Genomic DNA, 23,842 nt, shown 5'->3' on the forward strand with positions numbered 1-23,842 from the left:
GTTAATGTTTGGACAATCTCTACATGAGTAATAACGGTATTGAAGAACTGGGGCCCTATTCTGCTAAGTTAATCATGTCAAAATTGAATAGAAATTGAATCGCAATAGCAGTTTTAACCTTAGCGGCCATTATGCTACTTATATGTATAAGACCAATCATATTCCAATGACATTCGATTGATTTGCGATTGGTCTGCCATTTGGTCTAAACGGTAGGTTGCTCTACAATCATATTGCAATAGTAAATAATTTGCAGACAATATTATGATTCATTAATATTGAATAGCAGAAACGGATAAAAAAGTTTATTTAAAAGAAAAAATAGCGGAATGCCATATACGGTTCAATCGTAATTGAGTCGTGATTGGATCTCAGTCGGATGTGAATCGTATGTCGCTTAAGTAACATTAGTAGAATCGCGCCCCTATATCCATTAGGCATGGTTACGTTAGGCTCTTTGATTGATTATTTTGATGGGCAATATCAATAATAAAATCATCAATTTGTATTTACCCACTGTTTAATGTATCTGTGTTATTTTATACATATAAACCTTCTTCTTTAATCATTCTATTAAAAAAAAACGCTTGACAATCGGTTGCGTAGTTTTGAAGATTTAAGCGTACAAATTGACATAGCGATATAGAGACAGAAAAAGCGACTTTGTTTTATACTAGGTATGTAGTGCTAGTAATACCCGAGTACCTAAGTAAGTCAACGGTCTTAACATGAAGGTAAGTATGCACATATATAAAAAGTAGACACTAAATGATTCTTGTAACATAAGATTTCTGCAATCATGGAAGTACTAAGGTACTTAGACTTAGGTAGTATCGTTTGCGTGTGTGACACATTCAGGTCAGATCGTCAGCGAGCCTGACTGCCAGCTAATTATTGTAACTCTAGATATAGCATAAAGTGAGGCCGCGCGGACGCCACACATTATGCAATTTGTCCGTTTGATTTCTTTGTGTCGGTCGCGAGGCTTCGGACCGAGCTAGTGAGTCAGTGGTGATGATTATTGGCAGAACTCCGCAGTGGCGTCGTCGCAAGGCAGCTGCTATCTACACTCGCGTCCAGAATGCGCTAACTACTGATAAGTGCTGTGATTCGCTCGTACACCTCCAAACAAACACCAATATTGTATAATTTGTTTATTTTTTAGCACTGCGGATTTTAATTTATATGCTCTCGTGCCTTATTATATTGCAATAAGACATAATTAATGATGGGGTGATCATCATCTATTAATATCGTAAGTAGGAACTTCTTGCATAACTCACCCTTTTCTTTCAGAAGGAATACTTCGCCTGTTTTTGCAAATATCATATAGTTATCGGCACGGATATTGAACCCGGACCTTCACCTGCGCAGTAGCGATTTATTGGTTTATTGCCTTATGTCTACAGTGCGCAAAGCGATCCCCACTCTTCCGCCGAGAGCTCAATATCCGTGCCGGTAACTATATATATAAACAAGATGCTATAATAAGCATAATTATCGATGCACGCTTCTAGTCACTGATGCGTATCATTTATTTACTGATATAAGCGTGTGCGTGGCGCCGCCGCACATAGGGGTATTTTGCACTTTTAGCCGGGCGAAACTAGTAAAAACAAACTTTCACATAAAAGAAAAAAATTCTACTTTTTAGCCAGCCAGGTAACTACTGAACGAAATCTGAGCTTTTTTGGACTCCTACCCACACGCCAGCTACCCACAAATCTGTCAGAACTTGATCGTTGTCACATGCACTCACGTCAGTTACTGACTACATTAAAAACGTGCCGTGTTTGATACCTCAGAGTTTTTTATTGTGAGTTAGATAACCAAAACTACTATGGATTATCATAATACAGGTAAGAACAGTTTTATTTGTTATGATTTACTAATGTTTACGTGTAATTTTAAGATACAAAATCAATTTTTGAAGTTCAACAGTTTTTAACGTTTTTTTGTATGAATTCTACTATTCTCAGGGATTAAAGTTATCCTTCCGAGTGTTTCCGGGTAACGATTTCTGTTGTAACGTATTACAAAATCTGTCAGGTGATAGATATTACACACATTGGGTGCTACTTTTTGCTACTTTGCTTGAAAATAATGGTTAATGGTTTTTAGCTAACATCAGCAGAAAAGTCTAAGTTTTGTTGAAAGTAGCAAAAAGTAGCACCCAATGTGTGTAATATCTATCACTTGACAGATTTTGTAATACGTTATAACAGAAATCGTTACCCGGAAACACTCGGAAGGATAACTTTAATCCCTGAGAATAGTAGAATTCATACAAAAAAACGTTTAAAAATGTTGAATTTCAAAAATTGATTTTGAATCTTAAAAATACACGTAAACATTAGTAAATCATAACAAATAAAACTGTTCTTACCTGTATTATGATAATCCATAGTAGTTTTGGTTATCAAACTCACAATAAAAAAACTCTGAGGTATCAAACACGGCACGTTTTTAATGTAGTCAGTAACTGACGTGAGTGCATGTGACAACGATCAAGTTCTGACAGATTTGTGGGTAGCTGGCGTGTGGGTAGGAGTCCAAAAAAGCTCAGATTTCGTTCAGTAGTTACCTGGCTGGCTAACAAGTAGAATTTTTTTCTTTTATGTGAAAGTTTGTTTTTACTAGTTTCGCCCGGCTAAAAATGCAAAATACCCCTATGTGCGCCGCCCGGCACTCTAGAACGCGCAGCTTGTACCCGTCAGCACGGCAGAGCGCAAAAGAAATACCATTTCCATAATACCTACATACTAAACATTTTAATTGGTAAAGCTCCACGAACGATCGTTTTTTTAAGAAAGGTGTACCTACGATTTGAGTAACTTAAGCAAAAAGGTAAAGCGATGTTAAGGAAGTCACATCAAACTTCCATGACACTAATGTCTGCCATATCAGTCCGGGATATGTAAGGAAGACACACAATGAGACACGCGTCAGCATCGCGGAGCGTAGTACAATGTGCAGGACCGATGTGTATGGATACGAACCTCTAGGATGTATTAAAGGTAGATTGCATAAAATGCTCATCAAATTGTTGCTCACTTTCAATATTATTCAATGGAGCGCCTTATGTTGTTATTACCTGTATTAGTCATTTAATGAGTGTCATTGTTACCGCCAGACAGTTTTGTTATCGCTACCTGTCAGGAATTCAATAGGGCCACGAACAATAGACCATAAAGTACTGTGACGTCACTCGTTAAGTAAGCCAAACAAAAGTGATATCGTTATGTTGGCATCGTTTTAAAACAATACGATTTTGGCTGTACGCTTCAGCTATAGATTGACCTCAATCGGTAAACCGCTGTGTCGGCGTTATGTGAGACTCATCAATAAATACACAATTGTTGGTACAGGCTATGCAGTACAATTTGCTGATTAGCAAGATTGTGTTCTCTTACATGGAAACTATGTAGTTGGCAGACTGACGTGTGTTTCGCAAGTCATCAATAAGGCACAGTGGAGGGTCATGTATTTGACCTCGTTAATTGGATAGCTTGAGCAATAAGCGTGTTTACATATCAAGTTACGGCCTGGAGTGTAGGTCCGGCGAGGCGGCTGGGTCGCTGACCGGCGTCGGAGACAGCGGATACCCTCGCGGCTTGCCCGGCTCGGAGCACGCAGCAGCTTCCGGGTGTTTGTGCATCTCGCGCGCATGTGTGCACACCAGGTGTGCGCCTCATTCATTATATTTATCGCAGGGTGGACATCGATCAATGTGCAGGCTCAAATATCAAAAATGACTAGTTTTCTGAGTACCTATTTATCAAATAGTGATTGTATGAATGCCAGTCTAACCAAGGGGTATCGGGTTGCCTGTTGCCTGGGTAAATGGGTTGAGGTCAGATAGGCAGTCGCTTCTTGTAAAGCACTGGTATTTAGCTGAATCCGGGGAGACTGGAAGCCGACCCCAACATAGTTGGGAAAAAGGCTCGGAGGATGATGATGATGTATGCCACGAAATGAAAACGAATTGCCTGTTAAAGAACAAGTGCTACACAATGTTACGAATCAAGAGAAAGGGAACGGAGACCATGAGATGCAATTACAATAATGTGCGACGTACAGAGGGCGAGGCAGGGCGAGCGGCGCGCGGATACCTGCGGGGTCAGTGACCCGGCGCAGCATCTCCCGGGCTGCGCGGGAGACTTCCGCACCTTTGTGCCGCGACACACTCTCACCTGCCCTTTACTATTCACGCACAACTTATATTTTTACATATTTTATGTATAATAAATGGAATAAAGATACCCGTTTATAGCAATCTTCCGTGTTTAAATTACAGAGCTTTTGAACAATAAAAAACTTTCACATCTTTCATCAAAAGTAAACTATATCTGTCAAAACGTTCGTTAATTATGGTGTCAAAACGTCCGCCTCGAGACAACATGTAAAGAATTAGTGGAACGTTTCTAATTATACGATTTCACCGTCTGTTGGTATTTAATTAACATCTGAATAATAATTACTTATAAACAAATGACAGTTTACGTACACAACAGAACGGAAATAGCGAACTAGTCGTCAATGTTACTATTCGCATAGATACGAGCAATCTAGTTTGGAACTAAATATAGAGGGAGCGATGTGTGAATGATTCAATACAAATCAATGCTTGATTTATGGTCAGTGTTTCCGTTCCCAATAATTAGATTGAAAAATAACAGCACAAGTGATGTAGTGCGTGGTGGCACTCGTGCGCATGCGTCACTGGGTGGCGCCGGCGCAACATCTCGCGAGATGAAGTATTTATTGGGTATTGACCCCTTTACCGCTGATCCGATACTACATGAGTGTTTCGTGAAATATATTATTATAAATACATTTGACACAGTTGGCGGTACTCGCGCTACAGTCCAGCAGTGCACTAGCCTCGCATGAGTTACGCCGAGCTCGTTACCGCTCACACAGTTAGCGCATTACATTCGGCCGCTCTTTGAACATTATTTTGGAGAAAATCAATTTATAAGCCATTCGTTTTGCTCACTTCAAAAGAAACTTTGTTTATCTTGTTTCTGTGAGAATGGCATTCAGTCTGACGGCAGGCCGGAGCCAGCACAAGTGTAGACTGAATCCGCAGACAGAGTAAACTACCAGAGCACAGGTCTTCAAATACATGTAATAAAGACATAATTTGGCTAATAAATTACGTTTTCTTGATAAAGATTGATTCATTTCATTAAAATAGAACCAATGAATATAAAACATACATTATAAATATAGTATATCTTTCCCTGGGTCCTGACAACCCCGAATTCCAATAATGTACTTATAACCTTCTCCTAAGTTTGACAAATACCTAATATGCTGAAGACTGCATCAAAACCGATTCAGTCAAACATGAGATAATCACATAATACATACAAACACAAGAAAAACTGAGACAACAACTTTTTTGTGTATCCAAAAGGTATCTTTCAGTCAGTTTACAGAAGTAAGTAGTATTTTCCTGCGTATCCGTTACTATACTCTATCCACGGAAGCAAGAGCTAAAAGGTAAACAAAGAATGACACTTTTTCAAGATGGCGGTATAACCCGACCGATGACAAAATCACAGATACTGCGAACATTTTACACAAAAATGTGACGTTTTGTCATCGGTCGGGTTATACCGCCATCTTGAAAAAGTGTCATTCTTTGTTTACCTTTTAGCTCTTGCTTCCGTGGATAGAGTATAGGTACATAATCTCTGGTAGCTTCGCGACGAGTTCATCTCGAGGAAAATACCGCTGGAAAAACAAATAATGCGTGTGACGTATCATTAGCGTCTTCGCAGACGCTGATCTAATGTTCCATTCGCCAAAACGTAAACAAAGAGATATAGGTACAACGTACCTCTTACTGTATGCGCTACATCACTCATAGAGTAAGCAGGAACCTTATTAACCATGCGACATAGTCATTAGGTATTTGTTAACTTCTGTATAAACAGTGCCCAGCTTCCCATGTCATTGGAGAGCGGCCACCAGTCGGCCGCCATCGTCTATTTACATTTCAAGATCAATTCGCCGGATATTTTTATATTAGTCGATAACTCTATCTGTGTGTCATAAAAATGTGTTTCCGTCGCTATAACTTATAATGTAGCGGACAGAAATATTGTACAATTTGAGTAGGCTCATTTCACCTAACCACAGCAGGATTACGGTGACAAACAGCAGATTAATATTCATGGATGTCACAACAGACGTGACGTGAGAACTGCAGTTATTCCAGCGTGCAGTACAAACGAAACTAGACTAACTCATGAGCCTTTTAATAATCCCATAAACCGATTATATTCACTTAACGTTGGATGTTCGATAAAAAATGTGGAGTGACAGTACGGCTCCTCGTGAAGGTCGCGTGGAAGACGTCTGTCCCGTCCGCCATACGTGTCATATGTGTCATGTTTAAGGTCTGTTCATGTGGGACTGGAGTCGGTCCTTCTGGCAGGTGTCATACGCCTCAAGCTATATTGAAACAATATTAAAGCCGATGCGAAACTTATGTTTGATTACTAAAATATTAAACGTGTTGACAACTATCAAAGTTGCGAAGCTGAGTACATTTTCTAGATCTACAATTAATGTTTATTCACACAATGAATGCCGCTTGTACCGTCTATCTGACGAAGCCTTTATACGGCAGCCGTTTTGCAACAGTATTGAGGTCAATGATATCGGATTTCTGTGACTCATCCTTATTTGTGTTGCAAAATGTACAGCCACCATGAGAGAGTGGTGCGAGCACCATGGCCGGTCGCGCCCACTCACACTGCTGCTAATATATCGAAGGGCCATTCACTGTCACGTATTTTTGTCGCGGCTACTTTTAGCGCGGCGGCCATTAGTCGCGTTGTCGCGCCATCTGTCACGCCGGTGTACTCGCCTGTCCACTCGATTGTAAGTTTTGACGTTAGGAATTATTTTATGAATTTCATTTGACACTCGTACGAATATTTGTCGCATTCCGTAAGTTATTAGCGTTAATAAATCATGCGACGTAGCATTTAATTAATGTCGCCGGCTCGTTTGTTTGGTCTGTGACAGCTTAACGATTATGTTTCAACAAACTATCTGATAAAGTCTGTTGGAATTACGAACATATTGGTTGGACGTTGCTTTACCTACAGTGGTTCAATTAAAATCGTGTTCCCTTGTATGAAAATGAGAAAGCGGGACCAAGCACGGCAACTTTCTCAACAGCAGACCTTAACAAGCGCACTACGTTGTACCTGTAAAAGCGCTGGCGGAGTGTCGCGGTGTGTCGCTGTGTCGCAGTGTCGCGGTGTGTCGCGGTGCGCGTGATTGCGTTATTAATGGCCCGCGGCGCGTAAATGGAGACAAATTCCTAGCCCCGGCCGCGGCCGCGGAACCTGTTCCACTCAACTGATTGCATCCACTTTGCAGCAAGTAGCCGACGCATTCCGCTGACATTTTATTTGGTACAATAAGGAAATCAATAAGTAAAGCGAGTTATACGTATTTATTTACTTGGCATTAAGTTCAGGAAATAATATTCTGCCGACCGTGTTTTCAGCAATAAATAAGGTAAATGGTGTTCAAGTAGGTGACACAGAGGGTAACACAGATTGGAGCAGCATACTAAGGAGGATAGCTGACAAACTGTGTGGAACCGCGGCCAGAATACGCGACACGGGACCGAACCTCGGCCTTCGTCGCCGAATTATATCCGGGACCGGCGGCCGCGGGCCCATGAATAAACAATCGCTTCGGGGAAAATGGACCGAATATAAATATATACATTTTTAACAGAGGTGCATTTATATCAGGATAGGTCTGACTACCCTAGAGTGGACGGCCACAATGGTTTTTATGTCGTGTTTCAGTTAATCTATATTCTATTATATATTACAATGAATGATATTTACATTCCTATTTATACAACTACATAATTTACCTATATTAAAATAATAATCCATACTTGAATACTAATACATATAATGAAGAGGAACCATTTTTTGTTTGTGTGTAGCCTAACTGCTCTGGAAGCTCTTTCAAAGTTACCCCGAGTACAAAATAGGGTATAATATTTTATCCCGAAAGGGGCAATAGTTCCCACGGGACGCGGATGGAACCGCGGGAAAACGGCTAGTTTGAAAAAAAAAAACTAAACTTGATTCCGCATTCTACTCGCTAAGTATCTACTTACCTGATTTAATTGCCTTATAATTTTAATGTGAGAGGCTGAGTAGGCGACTGTAAGATCGACTGGATATGGAGGGTATCTACTTTTAAAAAACCTCTTACTCTATACAAAACAAAACATGCATGTCTGTCACTCACAGTACATGTGCAGGAATGTCAATGAATATTCATTCTCCGAGAGGATCACCAGTATCATGTTGTCTGCAGGTTGTTCTCACGATCAAGAATAAGATATTACAAAGGCAGCGAGTGGTTTATTTCGGCGTTACTTTCCCATCCGGTCATTACCGGTCGCTGATCACAAATTCACAAAAAACTGGTTGTTTATCCGCCGCCATGTTGGCAAGTCGTTACGGTAATTACAGTGCATATGTGTGCAGCGCTAATAGCTCGCGGAGTTGATGGAGTCGACCTTCGCGCCAGCTCTGGCCCACTCAGTCAGACTAAGGAGTGCTTGAGACTGCACTGCACGCATAACTGCTCATCATCTGTTGTCTTCAAAACATAATTGTGATCGTTGACAACGTTTTCGCAGTTTTTGTGTACCTACCTAATAAAGTGACAAGATTTAGCGACTGTGATGTGTATCATCATGATGTGTGATATGGATCAAAAGCAATAGTTGTAATATTCCTGTTATTTTTCCTTGAGATATTTTTCCTAGTACAAGTTGAGTGGGCTGAGGGTGGCGACTGGGCGAGCTCACCCCGACGCGAGGTAATGAAGTGAAGCCGAATAAAGCGGAACTTTACAAATGATCATGTGGTACTAGTTTAGTGCCGCAGACCGTCGGGCTTCCAACTCATCGTGCTGATGTACTACAGACACGAGCTTCAGAGTCACAGGATCCGTGCGCTAAGTGCCCGCCCGGCTAGACTACACTAATGGCCGGCAATACTCGTGTTATTCGATTTAAAGTTTCAGTAAATGCCTAAGTTCCTTACCAAGTAAGTTAAATTCTTGACCAATAGAAAAGACTTTAAAGACTATCTTCATCCGAACTTGTGGATTAGGATCTGAATAAAAGGTAGTTTTGTTTCATAATAAACATCAAAAATCACACGTTCGAATATTAGAAGAACATTCTTAGTTAATCAGTGCCCTACACATGGACTAGACTGTAACTTCAAATAAATAGAGCAGCACAAGAACGTTTAGAATTAAAGCGTTTAAAACACAAAATACCGAAACTTGCAGAATCGTCTTGCGAATTCATTATAATGATCAGTGATTCATTCAGTCTTCAGTTTTATTAAAAAGTAAACGTCACTCGGTGCCGACGTTAATGTCTGCCCTTAACAGTTACACAATCGAATTGTTTGATTTCCAGCCCAGTTGATGTTGAAACAATTTCTTTTAACATTAATTGAAAACGTTTTACTTTTTAATTGCTTTTTCAATATTTGGTGAGAATGATTGTCGAGTATAATTTGACTTCACAAACAGAAATGTGTTCAATATTCTGAAATACTGAAATGTGCGCCTGGCTAATAGTTTGATTGGCAATTATCAATGTATTACGCATGAAGCTCGTAAACAAGTCATCTTGTCTCGGTTATTATATCTTGCTCTAGAATAAGAAGAATAAAAATCATTATTTTCAGAGACATGGTATTACGTACAGGCTGCAGGTGTTCAGTTACCGACGTTTGGGCCCCAAACTGGAGAAGGCAGGTGCTGCCTTCAAACGGCTCCTGCCTAATCTGGGAGGCCCAAACGCCCCCTACCGTAAACTCTACGCGGGGGTCATGCGGTCCATGGCCCTTTACGGGGCCCCGGTATGGGCACGTTCGGTACGGCCGCGGGCTGTACACTACCTGAACGTGCCCCAAAGGGTGATAGCCATTAGGCTAATCCGGGGGTACCACACGATCTCCCGCGAAGCAGCTGGCCTACTAGCCGGACTGCCACCGTGGGATCTGGAGGCGAGAGTCTTCTTGCGCCTGTACGACTGGCGCGAGGAGGCTCAGCGCCGGGGGGAAACCCCGTTGCCGCGGCAAGTTGTCGCGCAGCGGGCAGAGCTCCGGCGCGATCTCATGGTGGCCTGGAGGGAGCGACTGTCGCAACCCAGTGCAGGGCACGCCACCATCGTGACGGTAAGTCCCCTCTTTGAGGAGTGGCTCGGGAGGAGTCACGGCGCCCTCACGTACCGCATGACGCAGGTCCTCACCGGACACGGTTGTTTCGGGAGGTACCTGCACTGAATCGGTCGTGAGGAGGCGCCCGGGTGTCACCATTGTGCGGACAGCCCCGAGAACACGGTGGACCACACAGTCCAGGTGTGCCCCGCATGGGAAGGGCACCGCCGTGTCCTCGTCGAGGCTTTGGGCGGCGGCGACCTCTCGCGTCCGGCCCTGGTTCAGGCCATGGTCCGGGGCGAGAGGGAATGGGATGCCGTCGCCTCCTTCTGCGAAGCGGTCATGCTCGAGAAGGAGGAGGCGGAACGTACTCTCGTACGCACCTGTCATCCCGGCCGCCGCGCTGTACCAGGTAGACACCATGGGCGCCGGGTGTCGCGAGATGACTCCTGGCCACCGTAGGCGTGGGTCTGTGGGCGGTGAGTTCGGGTGGCTCATCGTCCCTCTGTCTACTTAGAAGACAGACCCGTGTCGACGGCGCGCGTTGTTCCACGCGCTCCTCAAAGAGATGTCAGCAACCCCAGCGGGGCCCAGCAGGGCCAAGGCCTGCCGGGGCTGCGGGTTGTTCGAAAGAGATACCGCGGCCCTGGTACATGAAAGGCCTATGACGGAACACGACAGTTTTTAGTCAGTAAGAGTCTGACACTCCCTCACCGCTGCTAACCCACAGCGAGAGGGGTCATTTGATGATTTTTGACGTCGTTAAAAAAAAGGTGTTCAGTTACATTATGTACTTACAGCAAATCTCTCCTCTCACTCGGCATTTAACTTTACATTTACATTTTAACGAGTACATACATTTCATTAATTATTAAGCATAGTACATTTTGAACTTACAAATGTGTTATAATCAGAATCACGAATATTGAATAAGGTTACAAGCATTCAAGACAATAGTTATAAATCAATTTTTTTAATTGGGCCATGTAGGCACAATTAAAAAGTTTGATATTTTACAAGTCTTTCATCTATACTTTTAAATTTATACGTATTTTTTTTTGTATGAAAAATATTCAATTATTTACCTTTACTACTGTAATCTATAAACGCAATACTACCCTCCATTCAAGTCCTGGCACGTAAAAAATACGTATTTTGACTTAATTTATTAGTTTAAAATCATCCAGTAGAGTTGCGCGTTGCCACTCTTGCAGAACAGAAAGAAGGTAGAAAGAGATAGCAGTTGTTTTCATTGACGAAACGACTCTACGCGTAATTTGTGAACCACGTTATGCAGAGTAAAGCCAATGTTAATTTAACTTGTTTAATGTCTCAAATTAAATTGACTGTTCCAGGGAAAGAAATTTCTTCACTATTGTAATCTATAAACGCAATACTACCCCCTATTCAAGTCCTGGCAGGTAATATTAAAGCACCTTATATTTTTTAAAATCTAAAATCCTATAATAGTGCAATGGCCATCATCAATTAATCATTTTTAAGTTGGATGTTAAATTTGGCAAATATTAAACGAGATGCAATAAAATATCTTAGCTCAAACATGTGCTAATTAATGATAAACTTGTAGCACGTATGACATTATCAACAGATTGGCAACCGTTACGCTCAGAGACTGTTGTCAGCTCCCGGCGCGACGCAGACAAACAAAACGGAGAGCTCTGTCAAACTTGACTACGAGTATTTACCGATAGCAGTGCTCTTTAGCCCTCACATATCTACATAACATTAGTGATACACGACACACACGCGTATCTGGTTACGTCTACTTCCTGAGGCTAAACATACATGAGTTAAAAACCGTTACAATACCAACTCGTATCGCCAAGTAATTATCTAAAACTAGAACCTGCATTCCCGGCCGGGGGATTGAACCCTGGACCTTCAGGTAAGCGAAGCAAAAACTAGTTGAGCGGCGAGCTCGCGACCAGTCGATAGCTCACGCAAAAACACGCAGCTCTTATTATACGCTGCGCCGCAAAAAATATGAAGAAGCGCGACACGGAATACTCGATGTGGTTCTGTACCGTGCCCTCAGGGTTGCACTGTACAATTTGTGGTGCACTTATAATGCTATGGGCAGCTTCTCACTAAAAACGCAAGGTTATAGAGCTATAGATACAATTTGAAGAGCCGTAATAAAAAAAAATGCAACTGAACATCGTATAAGAAATAGGACTCTTTCCATTCATACTGGCAGGAACGCCAGTTTACTGCTCGGCTGTGTAACACAATGTTTATCCTCGAGATACGTTATTGTGAGATTATCTGGCTGTAAAGCTGAAAGATAATGAAGAACGTTATAGGACATTAAGTCCCGCGGCCCACGTGCGACTATCAAGTAAAACCTTCATATCGAATGAGATGCGGTTACTACATATTATAAACTTGTAATGCCTCCACAAAGTAAACTTTGATTGCTTTGAAATGGCGCTGCGTGGAATTGTTTTCACTGGAACGTTATTGTCATGAAAGCCGTATAATTGAATAATGTACAGTAATGCGGCTCTGTTATACCATTAGCAGATAGTAATTACTTTGTTCACTGCTTTTGGGCATAATTTGCGTTTAAAGTTTGCTCTTATAAATGTTTCCTTTGTGGAAAATTAAAATTTGGTTTTACGGTACCTATCTAGCTTTGTATCACAGGTTAAACCAAAATTGCTCCAGTTAATATTAACTTTAAGGGAGTCCCTCAACCCGTTTTAGGAACTATGCTGAAACTAAATCTAATTTGAAGTAAATTCGGTAATTTAAATCTATGTAACAGTTGTTGGGATCCCTAATGAAGGTGCGTTGTCATATATTCCGTGTATAAACGTAAATGGGCCGGAACCGTTACGATGTGGGAACGACAGCGCAGTTGCTGACCGGACCGGATCACCTCGTCCGGCGACCGGTCCGGCGGCCATTACTAGCGATTGATTGCGGCACTTCGCCTGATCGCCTGAGCACTTGATTTAATATATCCAATTATGTTACTCGATGAACATCTTTCTATAGGATGGACAGATAACGACACGGCAAAACCAATATAGTCTATCGTCTTGTCTCTGTGGAGTGCAACGTTCTGCCAACCAAGTTTCCGAAGTAGCAATAGAAAAACTAATAACTCTCTTTATAGTACATATATTTTATCTGGTCGATGTTTTTTGTTGTAAATAGTATTTATTGTTTTAGTGCAGCCGAAAGTGGACAAAATGAGTGGTCGTCACACAAACTATGTCGACTCGACTACGTGAAGTTAGTGAATCCCGTAGGCATGGGGGGTGCTGTACCTGAGCCAGGTGTTATGAATGGTAAAGTGGTTGAGGAGCCGAGGCTGCTGCTGGCTCTGCGTAATGTCTGCTAATTTGGTTAACTGCTCCTTTTAATAGCGCCGCATAGTAAGTCTGGTGTCTAGTCTGGCTAATTATAGGAACGATTAGTTACGATACGGTTAAGTATTTGACTACAATACATAATAAAAAAAAACCTTTGCGTTTTAAAGAGAATTCAGTTAGTAAGACGGCTTTGTACTTATGGAAAAGTATTGAATATAATTGAAGACGCACAGTAAATAAAGCATATCTTTGTTTTTTTAAGATCCGACTTTTTAGACACATGAATGTAAACTTAACGTGATTTAAGGAAGGCGGAACATCCACAGGCTAGTTACATACAGTGTAGTAGTGGTGGGGCAAACCTGGCAGGAGCTCGTTATCTGCAGCATCAGCTCGCAGCCAATCACCCGGACTCGCCTGCCCAGACCACACCCCGCAGTAACGGTGCATTGGTCGCCATCGCCTTCCGCTCCAAGGCGCTAATTAACTCCTTATACTGAATATCTTAATGCGAGTCAGACGCAACCGATTTCCTGGTCACTGCTACCCAACGCGTCACTTGAATAGCGATAGTATCGGGAGCGAGTGTTTATGCTAGTAAGACAATATTGATACTGATAACTTTATCTTAGTACTCAGTAGTTGCGGAGCCAAGCCGTTCTAATTTGTTGTTAATAGCTTACAAATTGACGACGCTGTTAGAGAGGATTTGTGTCACAGAGATAATACAAGGGATACGTGATTCATTAAGAAATATAATAAGAACAGCGTCAACAGTGTGCAGTGGATGTTTCATAGAAATATGTAAACGAGTAAACAATAATTTCTATGGTGTTTGATCAGTGTGGCTACTGGCTAGTTGGCCGACTGCCCGGAGTGGGTGACTGGATGAGGCTCATGTGGCCGGAGTCTAGACGTCACACGGTGAGGTGCGCGTCCCAAACATGTGGCTACATCAAACGACTTCACATTGCGCTGTCTGCTAAACACTGCTATTTTACATTTGTTCATCAAAACTTACTTATAACCGATTCTATGACTTGTTTAGTGGAAATGACCGCTGGTAAATTGAGGCTGCATAATTTTGCGAATTTCTGTAATTAATGTGGTTTTACATAAGTAAAGAAATTCGCCTATGTACAAATGTGTAGAAGTCCTTAATAAAAATATTGGCTAGAGTCAACCGACAGGATATGCCGTTTGATGGAACCTCTGGAAAAATGTATAAGAAATGACGTGAGACGTGATCATGTAAGTTGCAATAAAGTGTAAGTCCTTCGTCTACAACAAGTAGATCTTTGGAAACTGCGCGTATTCAAACCTGCAATAGTTAGGCCTCGCTCGTCGTCGCAGCTCTTCATTTGGAGATTCCGATTTGTATAAGTTCTGCAGAGCATATATCATTTTCTGAGCTTTAGAGCACCTATCAGTAAGTCGTGTTTGTTTGTCACAACTTGGTATAAGACTCTAACATCAACGTAATATCGCCGCCCGGCTGGATCCTCCAAGAGTTTACTTTGTACTTTGACTTCACAAAGACGACGGAACTTATGAGTAAACAATTTCGGCGCTTACACCTACTTTCGAATACTTTTGCAGATTATTTACTGTAATGCTTCTGTGTGAGCAGGGGCAGATGACGCCACATGATGAAATTGATCTGTCACACATATCCGCATCCGCTTTCTTAGAATTTACTTTAATTCGTAATAAATTCGCCAACACGTAAATACCTAGTTGCGAAATAATAAAGGTCGCTCCACATCGACACGGATGTGAAGCCGGAGCGGTGAAGACACGGGTCTTACCACACCGGGCTGCCGTTGGGTAACGTTGGGTGACGCGACGTTGGAATACACCATAGCATACAGATGACATACATTGCCCCGCGTTGACGCAAGCCACGTTTAAATGCCGGTAGCTAGGAGGCAATGTACTTCGATGTATAACATTTGTTTTCTCACCGTATTGCGGTAAGAAAGTGCGTTGTGATGGCGCGCGCCTCACTTGTCATGCACGGCTCGCGAGTGTTTGCATGCTCGCACGCATGTAATATTGATGTGGAATTGTCGGGAATTATTTATATTGTCTCGTAATTATGATAATTACCATTAAATGCTAATGCGCAATCTACTCTTCCGGGATAATAAGAATAAATTATTATTTACCGATGAAATAAAAACAATATGTCTGTTTCAAAGAAACATGCTAGCCACCACCACGGATAAGCTAATTTGCAAGTACGTACCTGAGTGTAACTAAACAACTGGTTAAACTCATCGGCAAATAGCTAAGGAGAACGTAACAGAAGTAGCAGGTCATCAACTTGTGAACTGATGCAGTTACTGAAGTGTGTACTGTGCTAAGCAGTACCTAACTGTGCCAGTAGCTCGACCTCTCTTTGTTGACAGACACTGATTTGCTTATCATTAATTATGGCGCCAACATTAGTTCAGTATTCAGTGATAGAAGTCCGAAAGTATTGAGTGGCCACGTGTGCCAGCTCTGTGTACGGATATTGATTATATTTGGGCTTCTAACAAGTTAATAAGCCCCGACATGAAACGAAACCAATCAAACTTTGCATACTTTATTGGTATACTTTATAATGAGGTGAGAACGGAAAGGTAAATACACGCTGTGCGGGGGGGGGGGGGGGCGGTTGCAGGTGATGAGTTGCCCGCGTGGATCAACATTAACAGTTTATCTTCATAAATTAATTAAACACAAACAGCTGGCTTCCCTAAATTAAATTTTATTTTCAAAATGAATTTCAGAACAATGTTTCTCGCCAAGTCTCAGATTGAGGAAAAAACAGTTACTCAATTTTGTGCAAATATATTGCTGTTTGACGAATTCCCGAAACAATATTTAGGCGTCAAGCATTCTTAAATTTGTTTTTTTAAAGCAGAAAAAACTTTTAATAAGTATGTGTAAAATCAAGCTATCACTTTCCTATCTTACTGTATGTGTAAAATAGCGTCATGCCACCTCCGTAACATTGTGGACCTAGGTAGTGTGTCTGCAGTCTAGACATTTTGTGTGAAGCTCTTGTCTCGTCGGCGGAGGTGGCTTGTATATTTTGTGCTTGGATTTCAATTATATGTAGTTGCAGCACCTGTCATACAATCACATTTCATTTGATGTAACCTGTGTCTGCAATTTCGAAACTCGTAACTGAAAAATTGTATTTGCATGCTAAGCTAGCATTCTCAATCATACCTGAATGCAGCACAGAAACGTTTCAATGAGTAAGAATGCAAGAGAATTCCTTTTCAACCTTTTACTGCCAAATGGTTGACCGTTCGAACGTTTGAAAACTTTGGAGCTATTTAGGAATACACAAAAGTAATTCATATGCCGGTACAAATACTTACTAAATATCACTAACGAGCTTAAATGATATGCTTTTGACGGATGTATGTGTATTCTGTGTGTGCCTGCAGCGCGTCTCGGCGGAGCTGGTGGAGCAGTTTATAAGTGTCTGTCAGGAGCTCCACGCTGCCCGCCACATCTGCACAGCGTCCGCGCGAGGGCCGCCTGTCCGCGATGCTGTTCTCACGCCGGTGGATTATATCCAGATACATTCAAACAGTTGCATTGAGCTCTTACATTGTATCACTCAGTTTCGTATTCGCTATAATACCAAGTACTGTTTTGTGTTAACAGAATCCTATGTGGCAGAATTATCTACCCACTTAATACATAGTACCAGGGTGTGAGGAGAGCACCGCCGCATCACAGGTTAATGACGCCCTCAATATTCACCACCTGCCATCGACTGAGACCGAGCGATGCGCTATACTACGACAACTAGTTTCAGATTAACGCCCGGAGATTTGAACTCCTAGCAGCATTGCTTCCCGATAATTATCGATAAATGATTATTTACGTCTATAATTAGAAATCATTCCATACGGTTGGATAGACCAATACTTTTATTAAAGTTGTGAATTAAATCAAAGCTTTTAGTCGGTGTGATACCGGAAGAACACCTGATCCACTGTTGTTGTTACGTGCCTACTTCCGTTCATCTACATACTGATTTATACATATACAAACCAACTAAAAGTTTGTAGTCTGCGAGTACTCTAAGACTGATTACGAGTGCACTATGACTTACTAGGGAATCCTCTCAATAAATGGTGAGCATAGTTGATGTGTAGTGAGCAGAGGCGCAGTTCACTGTCGAGGTTGCGAAGTGCGAGGAGGACCAGCCTACAATATGCATGACATTGGCCGTGCCCGCGCTAGATGGAATTTATAAGTACGTGTCAGTAATCTGTACCTCGATACGTGCTTACGATCAATATAAAGAAAATGTTTCGAAATAAAGAAGAGATCCGGGCAGTTTTAGTCTATATTTGTAAACATTTATTTATAAGAATATTTTATTCGAAATTACATCACCATTAGGACATCTGCCATTGTTATTCTTGCTGGCTATTTGTCACGGAGTCACGAAGGAAATTCAAAAGCCGCTGATTTTGCGTCTGTTCTGTTCCAATTAATGTGAATTAACGTTGACAAGTTTTCCCTCATTTATTATTCAGATTAACACAGAAGTTATTTTTGAATCGATTTATGATATTTTTTTGATGATAATCTAGGAATGTAGGTACTTGGTCAATAGATTTGTATCCAATCGATTAGTTAAATTAGTGTTTGCTAGCTTCTACAAGACCGTCATAACAGTAAAAACAAGTATTAAAAACGAAGAGACACATTACAGTGAGTTTCCCTCGAGTGTCGCATGTCTGCCTGATGGCCGCAGCACTGCTCGTCGCGATGTCTGCCCGGCACGACACTGCAGATGTTGCTGGATGCCCATATAACTGAGCTTTATGTTTTATAGTATTTGCTATTGCTACAGGAAATTGTACTACATAGGTACGAGTACGTTTCTAGTCTCCAGCATTTGGGCACACAACGACCTCGATGGCGCAATGGTCATCATGCCGGACCGCCGAACCTGAGGTCCCGGGTTCGATTCCCGGTTCGGTCGACATTTGTGTGATGAGCATGCTTGTTGGCCGTGGTCTGGGTGTTACAATATGTATTTATAAATATGTATATATGTAGTTATATTTAGTGTATCAGTTGTGTTAGCACCCATAACACAAGTTACTTAATAACTTACCATGGGGCTAACCGACCGTGTGTGAAAAGGTGTCCCGACTTATATCCTGTCCCGACTTATATCCTAACTAAGTACATCATGATGTGAGTTCTTCGAAAATGGCAATGTTCGTCTGCGTGCGTAAACAGAAGTGGCCATGCTTTATGTTTATTTGTTCGGTTTCCGTTAGATTATTACTGTTGTTATATTGTAGCACTAAGTAGCTCGGCGTAGGCACGCAGGACGTTATTTATACCTCACAATAGCTCTAGATCGCACCGCGGGCTCGTAAACCGATCGTCGTCGTGCGCAACTGCGCAGGCGCACCGCTTCCTATTCCATATAATAACGTACTTACGAAAACGTAATTTATTTGTACCAGGAAAACATGAGCATAGCACAAGTTTTATACGAGCATTCTAGATAAATTGTTGACGACAAACATTACAAACTGAAGTATCTCTTTCATGTTAATTCGTTTCGGGAGCTTGTACACTAATGTTACAAAGCTACCCACTTCGGCTCAAGAGGACAGCTCACAATGACTGCTCCTACTTATTAATTATCATCGTGAAATGTTTTTAATGTGAGTAAGTATAGTTGCGATGATAACTGATGAGCCTGTGGATGTGGTAGACGGCGGGAAGCACTGAGCAATGCCGTCACCTGTTGAACTGCTGGACGGCTGCCAGGAGCCGCGGACACTACATAACAAAACATGCAGAATACTCACACCATGTAATAATTTTAACCAATAACAAGTAGCAAGATTATGCTGAACATCAATGTAGATGATGTGGATTTTCAAGAAAAATTACCTACGTACGACGGAGATATGATTTGGTCTATGTAGATTAAACAGAGGAAGCAGGAACAAAAAAAAATTATCTTACCTCACTACTCGATGCACAGGTACATAGTAATGTACATGTAAATTATTTACTTGTTATGGAATCACGCAGTACCTATTTCTTTAATTATGGTATGACTACTGTAAAGTTTTTTGTTCAGTGCGCGAGTTGATTATAACATGATGCGCCGCTAATACAGTGTCAGTATTCATGCGAATAACTCGTTGGAAATAATCCGCTGATGAAGGCATCTGCGGTAGTTCCGCGTAGCTGTCCTGAATGGAAACTGCCACTATAAGCATGTCATTATGTCCCTCTTTACTGTCAATTAAATAAGATACAGTAGTTGTTTGTTTGTTCAGAGGCCAGTGAACGTTTGACATAAATAAGAATAGATGAAATAGACAAATTATACGAACTCTGAACAACATTCCTAAATCAAATACCAGCATTCATCTTCGGAATTCTTGGCGCAATTCCGTTTATTTCTTGATGGAAGAAAGATAAAAATAAATCCTCATTCATCCTCTAAGGAACAAAGGCATTTAATGCATCACAAGCATTTGTGTTAAGCGGTAAATGGTTGTAAAAGGCCCTACATCACAATAAGCATTATGCTGACAAGGCATCGAGAAACATTTGTTCGGACACAACACAAGGAATGTCCCCCCCGGGGGAACATTAGTGCGGGCACTCTCGGCGCTGCCCGGGGGGAATCGAGGGCGGCTATTAGCCTGCCTGTCAATAGCAATGCCGCCTGTAGGGAAATACGAGAGCTAATGTCCGCATGTCGGACAACACATCTGTCTCACTTCCACTGCTTCGCCACGGCAAGATGCAAATAACCTCGTAACGTAAATATAATATTTTTTTAAATAAAAATTTGAATAACGTGGAAACATTTTTCATAGGTAGATTTTTACAGTTCTTCCACATTTTTTTCAGTTATTGTGCACGGAGCTAGTGATTAGCACGAACTTGAAAACAATGTAGAATAGTGTCGATTTCGAAGCAGACTGCGCCAACAAAGCCGAGCAATCGCCGAGCAATTAACTGTTAGTCTGGAACGTTCAACTGATACGTGGCTATAAACTTTACCTCACTTTACCTCCTCCGTCAAATTGCTCGTAAAACTTCAGCAAACGAATAGCTGACTGATTCCGACAAGGTTGTTCGCGTGTATGGAACGATGCATTTCATGATATTGTGACAATTGAGAATACCTAATTGTTGTGTCCGCAAGCCCTCTGCTGAAGTCTTCTTTAAGTTCGGGATCTTCTTGGTATCCAGATTATGATTACTTACCAACCTTCCGTGTTTCCTGCTACCGGCTGACTTTCATTCGAACCCGATGCAGCTGGCTTCCAAAGCTTTACATAAATTAAATGCACTAACTTCCACAAACAGGATACTTTTTGGTGTGACTGGTTTTTAGCCACTCTGAAAACTGAAAACCTGTTATGATTATTTTGGATCTAAAAGTAGTGTGTTAGTTTAAATAAATTAAAAAAAAGTCAACAAAGGAATAACACAGTCAAGTTCTTCTAAAACATGAGTCCATGAGCAGATAATAGATAGACAGATCGTACCTGTCGAGTTATAGAACATGAAGCCCCATGTCATCGATTTCTTTGTGTTTTTTATTAAAATAAGAGTGCACAGAGTTAGGTACTCTTTTCTCTGGATAAACAGTAAAATAAATTGCTTTCTTGTTCAAAAGGAAACTCTTAATAAACTTAGCAAATGAAATGCGATTTATATATAAACTACGTCTAAGTATACTATTGAAAGCTCGTTGTCAAGCTTAGATTTAATCTCAGTGTTGCTTTAAAATATTAAAATTAAGCTCTTCCGATTTGGCCAAAATGTTGTAACTCAGTGTAAATCTGAGCCTAAATAAACTACGTGTAGCGGTGTGGCGGCGCGGGCCAGCGGTGGTGACGTGCCGGTCAGTGTCACGCGTGCTGTGTGTCGGGGAGTGATCGCGTGACGCCGTCGCCGCCCTTGACGATACGCTCACTCGTATTATTTCACGATTGTTTATCGTACCACTGAATGGCCAGACTTCGTACTCACTCACTATTGAGGAACGCGTTTCAATTCATGAGTGATTCAGGCATTTCTCTATCACGCATGACTCCACATTTAGATGTCAATATTAGGTATTACCTCTAGACAGTAAAGATTTTGTTTATTAATCTCCACACTTCAGGTGAGCACTACTGCATAAGGAGGCTTATCTTTTTGCCAGGTTCTAAGAGTGGAGATATCAGCACTCCTAGTATTTCGCAGCCCTGCAGCGTGCAGGTGCTCATAAATCAGGTGTGGTCCACAAATACTCGCGTGTGCGTCGCTCCGCTACAGTTTGGTCGCGCTCGGCTATATTCGGCTTCCATATTAATCGCCGGCGTGATGACGCGCGTGTCGTGCGACATGCGACATATTCTAGTCATATTATATGCTATATATAGTCGCATTCCAGCAGCGTGTCTTACAGTCACTCAACCAACACTCAACACATTGGAATAGGGACATTTTGTTAAACATTCAATAATAAATTAAAATGAATTGACCGTTTTTCAAATTGATTTTATAGCGTTGAAGACAAGACAAAGCACTAAAAGCAAAGCATAATAATATTCGCTGTTGCAAAGCGGGGTTCATTTGCCTGTAGATAGGAGCGCGTCACCAGACCACAACAAGTAACACATTAAGTTGTAGCTTTACGAGTTGTCACACCACACACATGTGTTACTGGGAGTACATTCTGCAATTACCAGTTGCGCTAAGTACTGTCTTAACAAAAAGCCAGAACCATATGTACATATGTGAGTTTACTTACGTCTACTTTATGACTATTCATGTAACTTGTAGCATAGTGAATTGTATTGCAGTCCAGTGCGATACGCGGTCAAGTACGGACGCGTTTGCGCTGCACTGTATGAATTTTAAATTCGTGAATTGCGCGGCTATAGCCGCTGCCCGGTTTTCGCTATGAGTGCACAAACGCTCATAGCCAACGAAGTGTTGGCATTTATTAAACATGCCATCGACTACATGGACGAGGTTAGCATCTTGCAGATCTGCAAGACCTCGTTCAAGGAAGATGAAATTAGCAGTGCTAAATTGCTGCTTTTCACGACGCTTGGCAAAGTTAGCCAGATGCCGTCTCGTCGAAGGGATGGCACAGAGAAGAGTCTCCAAGACATCGTCACGCTGTTGAAGGAGACCGACCCGGACGACGTGCCCGATTTCGTGGCGAAGGACCTGCACAAGCTTCCTCCCGTCACGTTCGACCACGTAGATGTCACCAGGCTGCTGAAGGACATTACACTTCTGAAGCAAAGCCAGGCCGAGATGCAGCATCAGCTGGAGGTGTCCAATAACACCATCAGTGATCTACGGGCAGAATTAGTAGCATTGCGCAATGCAATTTCTGTAAGTAGGTCACCTACCGACGGCGACAGAAATGTGAACACGCGTCGCGGGGCGCAAAATGCCTTCATCTGCAGTTTCGAGTCGGCGGGCTCGAATGCGTCACCTATTGCCGAGAATGCATGCGTTGCAACGTGTGCCGCCGCCGTCCCTGCCTCGACATCGGTAGAGACGATGACTCGTGTAGGTTCGTCAACCCCCAAACGAGCCTACGCAGCAATTGTAGCCGCTAAGAAGCCTGTTGAGCCACAAAACTCGCAGGTTAAAATAGCGGAAACCACAAAAGGGGGTAAGAAGAGCCGATCGAAACCAAACCAGGTTTTGAGAAGGCAGGGTCCCAAGGTCGACACGTGCGACAAGGATGGTTTCGTCAAGGTCGAGAAGAGGAAGAAAAAGAAACCTCCTTGTCGGAACCAGTGCGGTACTGCGCTGGCGGGGCCCAATATGCTGCTGCGTCCAGCTATTCCGACGACGCAGCTGTACGTGTCCAGGCTGCACCATTCCACGAAGGTTGAGGAGGTCGTGGAATATCTGCGCGTGAAGACCAGCTGGACCTTGAGGGTCGTGAGGTTGGAACCGCGTCACAACACAAATTTTAACTCGTTCGTGGTGCGTGTTCCGACACAAGGTCTCGAGAAGGTCCTCAAGGAAGATTTTTGGCCGAAGGGTGTTCTGTACCGCCGGTTTCGTGGCCGGCTACGTGACACCAGTCAGCGTAACACGACGCCGACACATCGTGTGCATTAGTTTTAAGAATATTTGTTATGTATTTATAGTATGTTTAAGTTTTTATAGATATAGTATTGTATATATATATTGATATGGTGAATTTTTATGTATTAGTTTATAAGTATT

General features: G+C 42.0%; 1 pseudogene; it reads left to right on the plus strand.

The window, feature by feature from the left end:
* The first annotated feature begins 728 nt into the window (after nucleotides 1-728).
* On the plus strand, nucleotides 729-23,710 carry LOC124630894 (annotated as a pseudogene).
* The last annotated feature ends 132 nt before the right edge of the window (nucleotides 23,711-23,842 follow it).

Source organism: Helicoverpa zea, chromosome 6, assembly GCF_022581195.2.
Source record: "Helicoverpa zea isolate HzStark_Cry1AcR chromosome 6, ilHelZeax1.1, whole genome shotgun sequence".
Classification (NCBI taxonomy): Eukaryota; Metazoa; Arthropoda; class Insecta; order Lepidoptera; family Noctuidae; genus Helicoverpa; species Helicoverpa zea.